The sequence below is a fragment of the Anomalospiza imberbis genome, unplaced genomic scaffold (genome assembly GCF_031753505.1).
Source record: "Anomalospiza imberbis isolate Cuckoo-Finch-1a 21T00152 unplaced genomic scaffold, ASM3175350v1 scaffold_80, whole genome shotgun sequence".
Taxonomy (NCBI): domain Eukaryota; kingdom Metazoa; phylum Chordata; class Aves; order Passeriformes; family Viduidae; genus Anomalospiza; species Anomalospiza imberbis.
The window spans coordinates 217,479-233,870 of NW_027100415.1; the positions used below are offsets into that span (position 1 = coordinate 217,479).

The window sequence follows — 16,392 nt, forward strand, 5'->3', positions numbered from 1 at the left end:
ACAGACAGTCTTTTCCTCAGTCCCTTTGGAGTCTGAGAAAAACGCTGAAAGCAATAGGAGAGCTCACATTATCAACGAGTGGCTCAAGGGTTGGTGTCATCGACAAAATTTCAGATTCTTTAATCATGGGGCAGCTTTTATGGCACCTGGCCTCCTTGGACCAGACGGGCTCCATCTTTCTGTGAAGGGCAGAATAATTTTAGCTCATGAACTGGCAGAAGTTGTTGAGAGGGCTTTAAACTAGGTCTGAAGGGGAAGGGGATGCAGCTGGTTTGTCTGGAAGCAGGCTCGTGGGTGGTAAGCCTGAGCTAGGGGTGAAATCAGCAGCCCAGCTGAGGTGCATGTACACCAATGCACACAGCATGGGTGACAAACAAGAAGAGCTGGAGGCCATGGTGCAGCAGCAGAGCTATGATGTAATTGCCATCACAGAAACAGGGTGGGACAACTCACATGGCTGGAGCGCTGCACTGGATGGCTGCAAGCTCTTCAGGAGAGACAGGAAAGGGAGAAGAGGTGAATGGGTGGCCCTTTACATTAGGGAGGGTTTTGCTGCTGTGGGTGTTGAAACTAATGATGATGGAGTTGAATGTCTATGGGTGAGACTTAGGGGGAAGGCCAACAAGGCTGACATCCTACTGGGAGTCTGTTATCATCCACCCAACAAGGAAGAAGAGGTGGACAACTCATTCTATAAGCAGCTAGAGAATGATTCAGGATCATCAGCCCTTGTCCTTGTAGGCGACTTCAACCTGCTGGATATCTGCTGGGAACTCAATACAGCTGAAAAGAGGCAGTCCAGGAAATTTTTAGAGTTTGTGGAGGACAATTTTTTGTCGCAGCTGGTGAGTGAGCCCACCAGGAGAGGGACTATGTTAGATCTGTTGTTTGTAAATAGAGATGGGCTGGTGGGAGATGTGGTGGTTGGAGGTCATTTGGGGCACAGTGATCTTGAAATTATAGAATTCTCATGGTGAAGTCAGGTGGAACACTAATAAGACTTTTACATTGGACTTTGGAGGGCAGACTTTGGCCTACTTAGGAGACTTATTCAGAGAGTTCCTGGGGAAGCAGCCCTTGAAAACAAAGGAGTTCAGGAAAGGTGGGAAGCTTCAAAACAGAGATCTCGAGGGCACAGGAACAGAGTGTCCCTGTATGCCGAACGTGAGTCGACGAGACAAACATCTAGCGTGGATGGGCAAGGAGGTTTTGAAGGAACCTAGGAATAAAAAGCGGATGTATCATCTTTGGAAGGAGGGTCAGGTCTCTCAGGAAGTATTTAAGGGGCTTGCTAGGGCATGAAGGGAAGAAATTAGGGAAGCCAAAGCTCAGTTTGAACTTAAAATGGCAGCTTCTGTAAAGGATAATAAAAATGTTTTTACAAATATATCAGTGGTAAAAGGAAGGGTAAGACCAACCTTTGTTCTTGATTAGATGTGCAAGGGAATTTAATAACTGCAGATGAGGAGAAGGCAGAAGTGCTTAACGCCATTTTTTGCCTCAGTTTTTAGTGAGAAGATGATTTGCCTTCAGGACAACTGTCCTCCTGGGCTGGTTGATGGTGCCAGGGAGCTGAGTGGACCACTGTTATCTAGGAGGAGGCAGTCAGAGACCTGCTGAGCTGCTTGGATGTTCATAAATCCATGGGACCAGATGGGATCCACCCCAGGGGGATAGGGAGCTGGCAGATGAGCTTGCCAAGCCACTCTCCATCATTTACCAGCAGTCCTGGCTCACTGGTGAGGTTCCAGATGACTGGAAGCTGCCCAGTGTGATGCCCATTCACAGCAAGGGTGGGAAGGAGGATCCTGGTAATTCCAGGCCAGTCAGCCTGACCTCAGTACCCGGTAAGGTCATGGAACAGTTCACACTGAGTGCCATCACACAGCACTTCCAGGATGGCCAGGATGTCAGACCCAGCCAGCAGGGGTTTAGGAGGGCTAGGTCGTGTTTGACCAACCTGGTCTCCTTCTATGACCAGGTGACCCTCCTGGTGGATGCAGGACAGGCTGTGGATGTGTCTATTTGGACTCCAGCAAGGCCTTTGACACTGTCTCCCACAGCACACTCCTGGAAAAGCTGCAGCCCACAGCTGGGACAGGAGCACTCTGTGCTGGGTTCAGAACTGGCTGGATGGCCGGCCCAGAGAGTGGTGGTGAGCGGTGCTGCATCCAGCTGGGGACAGTCACGAGTGCTGTCCCTCGGGGCTCTGTGCTGGGCCAGCTCTGTTCAATATTTTTATTGACCACATGGATGAGGGAATTGAGGCTTTCATTAGTAAATCTGCAGATGACACTGAGCTGGAAGCTTAGTTTCCTACTCCTACCATCTGTTGGAAGGCAGGAGGGCTCTGCAGGGAGGCCTGAACAGTTGGATGGATGGGCAGATTCCAACGGGAAGGAATTTAATATATTCACTCGCCAAATCCTGCATTTTGGCCACAATAACCCCCTGCACTGCTCTAGGCTGGGGACAGCGTGGCTGGACCGTGCCCAGGCAGAAAGGGACCTGGGGGCACTGGTCGACAGCAGGCTGAACATGGGCCAGCAGTGTGCCCAGGTGGCCAAGAAGGCCAATGGCTCCTGGGCTGGATCAGGAATGGTGCGACCAGCAGGAGCAGGGCAGTGATTCTTCCCCTCTACTCGGCACTGGTGTGCTTGGCATTCTTCCCCTGTAGTGGCACCGTACCATGAGTGCTGTGTCCAGTTCTGGCCCCTCTGTTTGGGAAGGACGTTGAGATGCTCGAAAGAAGAGCGACAAGGCTGGTGAGGGGCTTGGAACACAAATCCTGTGAGGAATAACTGAGGGAGCTGGGGTTGCTTAGTCTGGAGAAAAGGAGACTCAGAGGTGACCTTGTCGCTCTCTACAACCTCCTGAAAGATGGTTGTAGTCAGGTGGGGGTTGGTTTCTTTCTCCAGGCAACAAATGTCAGAACGTGAGGACACAGTCTCAAGCTGTGTCAGCGGAAATATAGGTTGGATACTAGGAGGAAGTTTTTCACAAAAAGAGTGATAAAATATTGGAATGGCCTGCCTGGGGAGGTGGTAGAGTCATCATCCCTGGGAATGTTCACAAAAAGACTGGATATGGCACTTGGTGCCATGGGTCAGTTAAGGTGTTTAGGGCATGGGTTAGACTTGATGATCTTGAAGGTCTCTTCCAACCCAGTCATTCTGTGATGCTGTGAAAGCAGCCCACACCTGAAGTCAACATCTGTGCAGACCAAAAGGCAACGCTGTCATCCTTCCTCAGCCCGCTCTCCCTGACCAGGCTGCCTTGCTGTTGGCATGGGTGGTGGGGCAGCAGGGTCATGACATGCGCATGCGTCACAATGGCCTCGGGGCACGATGTCACCGCGGGTCACAAAGGCCTGGTGGGCATGGCCGCCTTTCTGCCAGAGGCCTGGTGGTTTCCATGCAGATGTCCCTGGACACAAAGGCCTTCTTAATGCCTTTGCCCCTTGACTTTGCCTACTCTTGTTCCTCTCTCAATGATCTGCAGCTCTCTCTTGTCCCACCTGTGTTCCTCCCCTCAACATCCCCAAGGAAGCTCTGTGCAAAAGTGCCAAAGTGCTTTTCCCACCCAGCCCACCGTGGGTCCCAGCACTCGGCCTCAAGTTCCTGGAGGAAGATCATCAGGAAGGCAAAAGCTCCATTTGGACTTAATCTTGTGGCTACTGTGGAAAACTAAAAAAAGTGTGTTTTTTAAAAAGGTTAATAACAAAGTAGGGCCAAGGAAAATGTCCATTTTTTATTTCATATGGGGAGGGCAGGGGAGGGTGGAATACTGGTCAGGGATATGCCAGGGGCATCCTTGTATTCTGTGTCAGCCATAGTGTGGCCAGCAGGACCAGGGCTCTGATTTTCCCTCTCTGCTGGGCACTGGCGTGGTCACACCTCGAGTGCTGTGTGCACAAGTGTGCCCCCATTAAGATTTGATTAGTGTGAGATGCCTCTGTGTGAATTAACGTGCCAAGGAGATCATCTACCAAAGGCAAAAATGGGGATTTTATTTTACAATAAATGTGGGGTAGAGAGATTGAAATGGACTGGAAACAGGAGAGTGAGAAGGAAAGAGGCAGAAAAACAAGGCTGTGGTGCGGTGGGGAAATGATCAAACAAAGGACGGGTCCGGACACTTGTCACCAGCAGTGTCACGTTGGTCCTTGTCACCCTGCCTTGGGTGCCACCCACCCACCCATCGCTGTGTACCCCAGGTTTTTCTCTCCCTGCTGCCGTTAGCTCTGGGAGCTGCCGCTGTCCCTGGGAGCTGGGCATACTCAGGGTGATCCGGTGTCTCTGGGCATCGTCCTGGTGCTGGCCCCGGGCTCACTCCTCTGGCTGCCCCCTGAGGCAGCTGAAGGATAAAAGCCGGCACAGAGCCCGCCGGGCAGTCTTGGCCATGGAGCGCCATCGCCATGGCGTCAGGGGCTGTGGGACGGCTGCGCTGCCAGCGGGGCAGGCAGGAACGCTGCGTGCCAGGGGCTGGGCAGGCACCGGGCAAGCTCCTGCCAGCAGCTCATCTCCACAGGGCTTTTCCTGGGGAGGGGCAGGCTGGGCATGGCCAGCCTCCATGCCAGCTTCCTCGGTCTTGTCTGCAGGGCCAGCAGGCAAGGCACAACCCACAGACATATTTGGGTCTTCGAGTGAGGCCATGGGGAGGGGCTTGCTGTGCAGCTCGATGCAGGGATTGCTGTCCATGGGAGAAGCTGGTGGTTCTGCTTCCTTCTCTTGCAGCGGGAGAGACAACGGGCTCTCTGGCTCGCTGTCACTCCCTCCTGCCCCTGCTCTGTCTTGGAGCTCTTCTTCCTCCCACATTTCCAGAAGCTCGTCTAGAAAGGCGCAGGATGGTGAGTCACCAGAGACAGGGCACAGGCCTGCCAACAGGTCAGGATGTGCAATCCCTGAGTTGTTTTCTGTCTCTCCCGTGGAGTCCTTGAGGAGAGCATCGCATGACAGCGAGTTGTCCCAGACAGGGCACAGCTCAGCCAGCAACTGGTCAAGAGACACAAGTTCTGAGGAGGTTTGTGTCTCTCCTGTGGCATCATCGATCACACTGCAAGTGCTGAGTGGGACCCAGGGGCCTGCAGCTGGCTCCAGGGTGAGGCTTGATGCATCCTTGAGGATGCACTTGGACTTCATGGGGCTTTCTGCAACATCCAAGGAAGAGAAGATGGCTCTAAACATCTCTTCATGGACTTTGTCTTCCATGTCCTCCAGCTCCTCCCTCTTTTTCCGCAGATGCTGCATCAAAGCCTCCTCATCCTCTGGGCACAGCCGCTTGAGCCACGCAGTTTCCTCGGCTGGCTGACGAATTCCCTCTGCCTCTTGGCGGGCACTTAACCACTTTGGGGTTCTCAAGGTGGACTTGACGGACCTGTTCTCACACAGGTATGGGCCCAGGCCTCTCAACAGCTCACTGCAGGTGTTGCCCCCATGCCCTTCCTGCACCTTGACAAGCACCTCTATCTCAGAGCACCCCAGGTGCTTCCAAGCCGCCTGGGTCCCAGTGCGGATCTGCAGGCTGTGTGCGGGTTGCACCGGTGGCAGGTGATGGCCCTGCCTTGCTGCTGAGCCACACCAGAGCCCTTCTGTTCTCCTTGCCAGGGAAGGCGTTTCCCAGGCCCCACCAGCAGCCAGAGTGCCCCTTGGTGAAGGTGGTACCCTCTCTGGCTGGCCTCTGGCCACGGGGCCCACAGCACGTGCTGTGCCTCCGGGAGAAAACCCAGGGGCTGCTCCTGCTGCTGGTGCTGGCAGATGGGGCAGCTTGACCCTCGCAGAGGCTGCTCTTTGCATTTCAGGGCTGAGCTGGCAGGGAGGTACCAGAGGCTGCTCTTTGCATTTCAGGGCTGAGCTGGCAGGGAGGTACCAGTGGCAGCTGAGGGCCATGGAGAGACAGCAAGTCCGACACGGACAGTCTCTGTGGCCCTGTGACACTGCTGTGAGGCGTGTTGTTTGTCCAGGTGACCTGAGGTGCTGCCTGTGGCTGCCTGTGGGTCACCTGTGGGAAGCAGGAGGAGGCACGGGATGGAGGTGGCTGTGTGGGCACAGTGTCCCCCATGTGCCAGCATGCCCAGGCCTGGCCCCAGGGCAGGTGCTGGCCACAGCAGCCAGGCTGGGCCGGGTTCCCAGCTGGGCTCGCTGCCTCTGGGGCATTGCTGTGCCTGGCCCATCCCAGCACTGTCCCCTCCACAGAGCATGGCCTGGTGCCCGGCCTGGCTGTCTCTGCCCCAGGGCTGTCCCTCTGGAAACTGTCCCTCCATCCCTGTCCCTCACCTGTTGCAGCATGGATCTGAGTGGCTGCCCCTCACGGGGCTGGCCGTGGGCATTCTCCTCCTCCTCCTTCAGCATTGTGGTAGTGCTCTGGTGAACACAGGCCACAGTCACCCAGGGGAGCTGCTGCCTCCAGAGAAGCTGCTGCCTCCTCAGAGAGCTGCTCTCCTGGCAGTGGCCACTGCAGGGACTGGCAGCCCCAGGGGTCAGGACATGCACCCGCGTCACAATGGCCTCTGGGCACAATGTCACCGTGGGTCACAAAGGCCTGGTGGACATGGCCACCCTTCCTCCCAGAGACATCTTGTCCCACCTTTGTTCCTCCCCTAAACATCCCCAAGGTATCCCTGTGCCAAAGTGACAAAGTGCTTTTCCCACCCAGCCCACCCTGGGTCCCAGCCCTCAGCCCCGACCTCCTGGAGAAAGAACATCAGGAATGCAAAAGCTCCATTTTTACTTAATCTGGTGGCTACTGTGAAAGACTATAAAAAGTGTGTTTTTTTAAAAAAGATTAATAACAAAGTAGGGCCAAGGAAAGTGTCCATTCTTTATTGCAGGGATTGGGGGCAGGGTGGGGAGGGAGGGATTCTGGTCAGGAATATGCCAGGGGCATCCTGGTTGTCTGTGCCAGCCATAGTGTGGGCAGCAGGACCGGGCTCTGATTGTCCCTCTCTGCTGGGCACTGGGGAGGCCACACCTCATATCCTGTGCCCAGCTCTGAGTCCCTTTACCCTGTGGCTACATTTAATACAAATTACCAACTCCTTGAACGGTAATTCAGTTATCTCTTGCGTCTTTGTCATAAATATGTGGCATATTGCAGATTAGAGGTAAGGGTACAGTTAATTGAAAAGTTTTCTAATTTATGGTTCAGAAATACTGCAATTATATAACATTTCATGTTCTGAGTTCATTGTATGTGGTTTACATGTTGGATGGATATAATTTGGTTTATCTTCTGACAGGATATACAAGATGAATATAAACAGTAAGCAGAATATAGCCAAAACAAACAAAACTACAACATTAAATTCAAAATTCCAGTTGCTCTGTGTAGCAATCCAAAAATAGTTTCCCACCAGCAATGTTCTCTATCTTTCTTCCCTCTTTCCAGGACATGGTGTAACTTCTCTGCCTGACGATGGGTGGTAATGCGGGTTCCTTGTCTGGTGTGCTGTTGTCCATTTCAGCATGGACTCAGACCATTGCAACAGTTTCTTGCCAATGCCAGATTCACTCCAGCAGTGACAGGCAATGAAACTTGACACGGTGTGCAGTTGGACTGTAGCAATTGGTGAGTTGTGAGGGAGCTGAATTGTTAAAGCTGCATCCCATCATTTTGCTAAAACTACAGATACAGCTATTAGAGCGATCAGATGTCTCTCAGGTGGTGTTTTCTGTAAACATAGAATCACACAGAGTTCTCATACGGATACATCCATTTCCAACATATGCAAGTACAGTTGCTGGGGTTTCAACACAATATTGACATTTTCTTATATGTCAAAGCAAATGTCTTAGTTGTCAATAGTATTATTTTCACAAATAAATCCTTGCTGTTCCTGTCCAGTCAGGCATCAACATCCACAGTTGGCCATGTGCTCCCATTTGGGGCTCACACTGGTATATTCTAACAGACAGAGGACAGTTCCACTGGGATTTAGTCAGCACTATAACTGGGTATAAGGCATGGAGTAATGTTAAAAGAAAAGCTGTGGCTTTACCCTCAATGGGATAATAAGTGTCATTAACAAAATGTCACCAAGATTGGGAATCCTTTGAAAGAGACTGTCATAATCCCAAATTACCTTTAATTTATCAGTGGTCAAGGTGCCGTTATCACCTTCCCTTTTAATTACAGCAGATTGCAACCACATCTGAGGAAATTTTTAGAAGAAATCCCAGTTTTGGCCATAGGCGCCGGAGGAGAAGGACAGTTCTCTCGCATAGGAAGGAAAGCCCAGAGCCCCAGTGCTTCAGGGCAGGTGAGAAGCAGCCATCGACATGCCAAGGTCTGCTGGACCTCTCAGGTGGTCCCCAGGAGGCCCAGCCAGCCAGACCTGTTCCATGTTCCCTTGGTTTCGTGTGACCCCACAGTGTCACAATGGTCTGCTTGGTTCCATGAGGCCCTGGAGTGTCACAATGTTCCCCTTGCTTCTGCAGTGTCACAATGGCCCTGTGCTTCCATGGGGCCTTGCAATGTCACAATGGCTTCATGGTTCCACAAAGCCCTGATGTGTCCCAATGGCTCCTCTGTGACACCGTGGGCTCCACAAGGTCACCATGGACCCTTGGTTCCTTGGGGCCCCCGTGTTCACAATGGTCTCCTTGATTCCATGGGGCAGCACAGTGTCACAACAGACCCATGGCTCCATGAGGCTCCATTGTGCCACCATGGTGTCCTTGGGGCCTGCATTGTCACAACTGACCCATGGCTCCAAGAGGTTCTGTAGTGTCACCATGGTCACTGTCAGAGGCTGGATGAGATCGATGTCCCGAGACACCTTGGGATGCTCGGAATGCCCGTGTGGGGCCAGGAGCGGGTCAGGCCTTGGTTTGTGGTGGGACAGAGCCCCGCCCCCAGCCCTGGCCTGGCACAGCTGTCAATCACATGGAAGGGGCGGTGTTAACCCAGCTCTGATTGGCCCAGCTGTCAGTCAATCACACAGCAGGCAGTGCTAACCCAGCTCTGATTGGCCCAGCTGTCAGTCAATCACACACCAGAAGCTGGTGCCTAACCTGACTCTGATTGGGCAAGCAACTGGCAGTCCCACCCCAGGGGCGGGCCCATGAAGGCCCAGGGGTTTAAAAGCCGGAGCACGAGGCCAGCCCATGGTCTGGATCCTGCCTTCTCCTGGGGTTCCTCTGTTAATGGTGCTGGAACCTGAGCAGGTGGTGCCTCTGTGTGTGTCTTTCTATAGATCTTCTGTCTGTCTGTTGTTCTTTATTTCTTCTTCTTCTAGTCCTGCTTACCTGGAACATTTTTGGGTAACCTAGCATCTTAAGGGTTAAAGGTTTTTAGGTTAAATGGGCTAAGATAATGGAGTTAATGCTATGGTAAGAGTTTTACGTAGAACAGGATGTTGTACTAAACCCTTTGTCAAAGTTCCTTGATTGTCCATATTTTGCCAGTAAAATTTTGTGTCATTTTGCTCTCTCAGCTCTGTTGGTTAGAGCATGGTGCTGGTATCACTGAGGCTGTGTTCAGTCCCTGTGTGGGCCATTCACTTCAGAGCTGGACTTGATGATCATTGTAGGTCCCTTCCTACCAAGAATATTCTTTACATCTGGCCATGGTGAGAATATCTGGTTGGTGTTTCTCCTGTACAACAAACTCGAATGAAGGAACCTTTGGTGACCCCCAGCATTTCAGTGTTCTGGGGTGTTACAGCCCTGCAGGCTCACAATGGCCTCTTGTTTCCATGAGGCCCCACAGTGTCACACTGGCCCCTTGGTTCCATGAGGATCTGGAGTGTCACACAGGTTTGTGACATTTGTCCTTGCTGCCCCTCACATCCCCCTGCCCCACAAACAGCCCCGAGCCAGCCGTGAGGGACAGGCCCTGCTGTGCCAGGCTGGGCTCAGGGCTTGGCCTTTCTGCTTCCTGCAGCCAAGCCAGGCCTTGCTCAGCATCGCAGTTCCCTGCTCTGAGCCTTGGGCTCCCTGCAACCCTGGCCTCAAGGATCGGCACTCTGCACTCCCTGGGGAGCCTCTGGCACTCCCTGCCCTCGCTGGGGCCCAGGGATGCTCCCAGGGACTTGGAGTTTTGCTTCTGCCTCCTTGAGCAGCTTCTTCATCCTTCTCCCAGTGCCTGAGGGTCCTGGACCCAGCCCCAAATCCACCGTGGGGCTGATGAAAATACAGAAAGCCCTCAGGAGCTCTTTGTCTTCCTTCCATGGTCTTCAAGGCTCCAGGGCTTGTGCAGTGACTGGAGTCGGTTTGGAGTTCTGTGCAGGAGTGTGAAATACAAAGTTGTGTTTTGTGTCAGGTAAATAAAGGCAGCCTGTGCAGTTGTGGTTATGAAATGTATGGAACACGGCCATGGGACAGTTATAAAGATGAGTTCTAATACACAACCCAGGAAAGCATGGAAGAAGGCTTTTGAACCAATCTTTTATTTGCAAATAACAATTACAAGTCTTAATCTGTTTTGTAATAAGAGTATTTGAATTCTAACTTTAGAATGTTGCTTTTGAGAAGAACTTTTTACTTGTAATTAAGTCTTCAGCTGTTTTGCAGTAAGAACCTTTGAATTACAACTTTGGAATGTTGCTTAGCATTAAGGATGTTAAACTGTAGCTTTGGAATATATAAAGGATTTAAACAGAAAGGGAAGTGACCCTATCCCAAGCTCCTGGAAAAGGAAGATGGACATCAAGGTTGCTGATTAATGATTTAGAAAGGGAAAGCTGGACATCACTACCATAGATTAATGATCCTAGAAAATAGAAGCTGGACCCCACCTCAGGAAGATGGACCCCACCACGTGGGACACACATCCCGGGATATTGAAACCTGGAATAGATCACAACAGAGTATAGAAATTGGAAAGGAACCAGACATCACCATCACAGATTTACAATCCTAAAGTATAGAATTGTGACATCAAAAGGTAGAAATAGAAACTGCTGAAAGCTCACGTCAAAATTGGGAAATAGAAGCTGCTGGGGAAAGCTGATGAATATGCATGAAGATGATCAATAAACACCAGCAAGCCCAACAACCGGTGCGCAGTTGGAGGGGAAAACGCCCACCACTGCACCCAGCGCTGTCTCTGCTCATGCGTTTCCATATTAATTAATAAATTTAATTGCTGCTTGATGTATTGGCTGAGTCAAGCTTCTCATTTCTAACAGAATGGAGAAGAATGAGCCCCTTTTGGGCTGACCCTGTTTGGACAACCTGCTCCTCACCTCCAGCGTCACCATGTCTGACACCGCCCACCTGGGACTGACACGCCAAAATACCCAAAAATGCTCATGTGATTTATTCTCTTATTTCTATTCTGTAACGCATTATTTTGTGTTAACAACTGTGAAAAACACCAATCACTTGGTTTTTAAATTTTAAAAAGTATAAAATTCAATAAAATTGTTAAAATAATAGTAATACAATTAGAGCAATAAAAATTTAGAGTTAGGGCAATTACAGGACAATAAAAAGCAAAGACTTACCGACGTCCGGATGCTCTTGGGCACTTAAGCCCGATAAGCACATTTTGTGAACAAAGGAATAACCTTAAAAACCATACACTGTGGCATATTCATACATACTTCATGGTTATGCATACATTCTATTTAAAACAAGCAACTCTGTTATTTTTCAACTGCTTCCTTTAATCCCCACGGCATCTTTGAGTCTGAGCAAGGCCTGAAGAAATCAGCTTCTTCTGATGAGAAAACCATAAATTCCTCTTTTCTGGCAGATTTAGGTGTTCTGGGACTGTTAGCTCGAAGCGAGTGTCTCATTTCTTTAAAAAACCCCCACATACAGGGTTTCTGTTTTAAATACTAAAGCTTCATTTTAACTACAAAACTACATTTACTGTACTATTAAAATGTTAATACAGCACAACTAATCAATGTAACAGAATACATATAGTAACTATCTGCGTAGAGCCATATAATATCCATTTTCACATATTTAATTATTTCTATATGTATTAAATTTATTTCTAATAATAGCATTGGTTTTTCTTACCTAGTTTTAATATTTATATTAAAAATCTATACATTTTTAGTAGCCAAGAAAACGAATGTTCTTTGTATCTCAGTAACACAATTCCCTTCATTAATGAGTTAAGATGTATTGGCTATTTATTTCTTCCTGTTTATGGCAATTAGCAATATTTCCAGTCATTTTGTCATCTTTTTTATCATCTTTTTCTCAGGCAGGGTTAAGGAGGGGCCACTTTGGGATCCTTGGAGACATTTCTGGGGCACATTTGGGGCAGTTCTGTGCCTGGGGAGGGAATTCAGAGAGAACCTGAGGGTCTGGAGGACACTTGGGGGAGCCGGGTGGGCACTTGGAGGGGCACTGAGGGGTTCCGAGGGACAGCTCGGGGTCCGGGGGAGCCCTTGGGGGTCCAGGGGGGCCCTTGGAGGTCAGGGAGGGGAATTTGGGGAATTTGGGGCCCCGCGGGGCCCGGGCGGGCACTTGGGGGGCTCCAGCGGGGCTCTCCGGGGCGCGGGGGGTGATGGGAGTTGTAGGCGCGGGTAGAATACGGTTGAACGGGGCCGCGGAGCATCACGGGAGTTCTAGGCGCAGCTGCGTGGGGCGCGGGGCATGACGGGAGATGAAGTCACGGCTGCAGTAGTGTGGGACGTGCGCCGCGGAGCAGGATGGGAGCTGTAGTCCCGGCAGTGGCTGGGACGCGGCGTTTGGGGGTCCGGGAAGGCCCTTGGGGGACACTTTTGCGTCTGAGCCGCGACTTGAGGCCCTCGGGGCGAACGTAAACGGTTCGGGAGAACTTGGGGGGAGCTCGGGGAGCTCTACCCGGGCTCCTTAGGGCGCGGGGTACGGCAGGCGGTTTAGGCGCGTGACTGTGTTCTGAGGGGCTCTGGGGCCGCGGGGGATGAGAGGAGATGAATTCCCAGCAGTGGCTGTGCCGGGCATCCCTGGGGTCGGGAGCACTCCGGGGATCCGGGGGCGCCTTTGGGGGGTCCCGAATGGGCGCTGAGGGGCACTTGGGGATCCTGGAGGGTCTGGGGGACACTTACGGGACAGATGGGGGCGGGTACCGAGGGGGTTCTGTGGAGCGCGGGGCATGACGGGCGTTGTAGTCCCGGCTCCAATGGGGCTGAATCGGGCCGCGGGGCATGACGGGAGTTGTAGGCAATAGCGAAAGTATGGCGCCGACTCCAGGCACCGCCCCAAGGCCACAATCCCTGTCGCTGATTGGCTGCGGGCGGTGATGGGCGGGAGCCCCGGCAAATGGGAGGCGGCGGAGGCGGGAACAGCCCATCCAACCCCTCCAGTCCAGCCCAGTGCATCCCCAGTACAGCCCAGTACAGCCCCAGTGCTCCTCCAGTCCCTTCCAGTACAGCCCAGTCCATCCCCAGTACAGCCCAGTACAGCCCCAGCGCTCCTCCAGTCCCTCCCAGTACAGCCCTGTCCCTCCCAATACATGAGTCCATTCCCAGTCCCTTCCAGTTCCTCCCAGTCTTCCCCTCAATGTTCCCAGTGTCCATCCCAGTATCCCCCAGGGTCACTCCCAGTATCACTCCCAGTGTCTCCTACAGCATTCCCAGTGTCCCCCAGTATGTCCCAGTCCTCCCCAGTGTTTCCAAGGACAGTTTAATGTCTCAGGGTTGCCGTGGCAGCCAAAGCCAGCAGTGGGGTCGGTGCAGTGTCCGTGGCCACGGCCCCTTGCAGTGGCCCAGTGCAGCTTGGGCTGATGATCCACCCTCACAGCTGGCCCAGGGCAGGTCTGCAGTGGTTTTGGTGGCACCTTGGGCTGGCACACCCCTGAGGAGTGTGTCTGTTTTCCTGGGGAAACTCGGGAGCTTTAGATTGCTTCAAAAATAGACAAAGGGAAAGCCCCTCTTAGGCTGGGTGCAGCCAGCTCTGCAAGCCCAGCAGGTCCCAGGTGAGCGAGGACAGACAGGATGGGCTTGGGCAATGTGGAGCAAGGCTGTCCACACTGGGCCAGAGCTCAAGGCACAGCTGCTCTGAGCAGGCCAGAGCTCCTGAGGGGAGAGCCTGGGTCAGTACCAATCACAGAATGCTGCAATCGCCTCTGCTCTGAAGAGAAATGTAATAAAATACACCCTTTGGAAGAGGACAGTGTATTTCTTACAAGCTCTTTGAAATCTTTCTCCATAACTCCACTAGGAAAACTTTAATGGCCCTCTCAGGGCTTTGGTGTTGTTTACATCAGACTCAGTCCCTGAGAGTGTCTAAACTTCTCAAGAACTCAAATTTAAACTCCAAAGTTTCTTGAAGTTTTAATGGGTCCCACTGAGGGACACGACTGAGAAAGTGTCCCCAGGTTCCAGTTAGAGCAGAACCCTGGAGGCACTGATGACAGGTGGGGACAAACAAGGCAAAGGTGTCTCTGGCGCTGAGCAAACCTGGATGTGTCTCAGGAATGCAAAGGGCCAAGGCTGAGCCCCAGCCCCTGGCAAGGCAGATCCTGTCCCTCCCTCCTTGCTCAGGGCTCTTCCCGGGATGGGCACTGCCATGTGGGGATGTGCCATGCCAAGGACAGGACCATGGGGTGGCCCCTGCCAGGCTGCTGAGCAGGGACAAGGAGGCCATGAGGCCCCAGGGCTGCAAGGGTCACTTGTCCCCTCGTGGCCTCAGGCCCAGGGCCAGCAGCCATGGCCAAAGGGCTGCACAGGTTGGCTCTGTCAGGGCCTTGCAGCTGCTGCACATCCCTGTGCCCTCTGCAGCCCAGGCTGTCCTGCGGTGTCCCTGCCCTGGCCTCTGTCCCTGCAGGCTGTCGTCATCCCCCGGCTGCCCCACCTCGCTGGCCCCTTCCTTTGCTGACAGCTCTGCCTCCTGCCTGCCCCTGCCTGGCCACACAAAGCCTTGGGCTGCTCCAGGCTCCTTCTGGGGACGTGTTGCACCACAGCCCTGACCTGGGAGGGAAATTCCTTTCTCCTCGTGTTCAGTCTGGGCCTCCCTAGCTGCACTTGGCATTAATTTTTTCTCTCTGTGGCTGTTCTCTACTATGTCAAAACATTCCACCATCTCTGGAACCACCCTTCAGTCCCACCCAGGGCTCTCCTCTGCTGTCATCAATCTCCATCCCCCAGAGCACAGAACTCCTTTGTCTCTATATAGTGGTCATGTGCCCGAAGCCTCCAAACTCCACCTTGGCAGATTTCTGGGCACTCTCCAAGGTGTTTTCAAATGAAAACATTCAGCTCATATTCTAAGAAAATCACCAGAGAACAGGGCCAGCCTGACCTGTCTGTCCTGGCTACTTTTGTCTGTGAGCAATCCTTGGATGTACAGAATTTGGGAGTCCAAATTCCAATTTTGTCCATGGACCCTGGACAAGAAGGCTGGTCCTTTCCACAGGAAGGAAGGAACGGAGCCCCTCTGTTTCAGGGGCAGATGAGAGGTGACCACCAGAGGCAAAGGCCAGCCAGAGCTGGCAGGTTTTTTCTGTGAGATACTCTTGCATATAGGAAATTTTTTTAGGAAGAGTACCAATCTTGGCAATTGCCATCTGAAAAGACAGAGGCTTCTTTTCCATGGCAAGGAAAACACGGAGCCCCAGTGCTCCAGGAGCTGATGAGAGGCAGCTCTTGGCATTCCAAGATCAGCCAGTCCTGTCAGGTGGCCCCTGGGAGGCCAAGCCAGCCAGACCTGTTCCATGTTCCCTTGGTTCCATGGGGCCCCACAGTGTCCCAATGGTCCCTTGCTTCCATGAGGCCCTGAGGTGTCACAATGCCCCCTTGGTGACACGAGGCCCTGAAGGGTCCTAATGGCCTCCAGGGTTCCATCAGGCCCCACAGAGTCATAATGGTCTCTGGGTCCATGAAGCCCCGCTGTGTCACCATGGCCCCTTGGTTCCACGGGCTCCAGTGGTGCCACAATGATCCCCTTGCTTCCATGAGGTCCCCACCGTGTCACAGTGATCTCCATGGGAAGGAAAGAACCAAGACCCAGTGTGGCAGGGGCAGCCACCAGAGGCCAAGGCCAGCCAGACTGGATGGTACTGGCAGATTTTGGCTGGGAGCAACCCTTGGATATACAGGATTTTAGAGGTGGAATCCCAATTTCAGACTTGGACACCTGGGTGTGGAGGACGGTTCTTTTCCATAGGAAGGAAAGCATGGAACATCGGTGTTTCAAGGGCAGATGGCCACCAGAGGCCTAAGCCAGCCAGTCCTCTCTGTCCTGGTAACTTTTTTGTGAAAGCACCCCTTGGATAAATGGAATTTGGGAGGTGGAAGTCCAGTTTTGGCCATTTCTGCATAGATAAGAAGGACAGTTCTTTTCCACAGGAAGGAAAGCACAGAGCCCAAGTGTTTGAAAGGCAGAAGAGGAGAGAGGTGGCTCCTGGGGGGCCAAGCCAGAAAGACCTGCTTGTCCTGACAGATTTTGTCATGAAGGAATCCTTGGATATACAGAATTTGGGAAGAGGAATCTCACTTTGGACCATGAA

General features: G+C 52.4%; 1 long non-coding RNA gene across 1 annotated transcript in view; it reads left to right on the top strand.

Annotated features, from left to right (window-relative positions):
- The window catches only part of LOC137467810 (uncharacterized), a 332,764-nt gene that overhangs the window by 96,317 nt on the left and 220,055 nt on the right, over window positions 1-16,392 (top strand). The window lies entirely within an intron of this gene.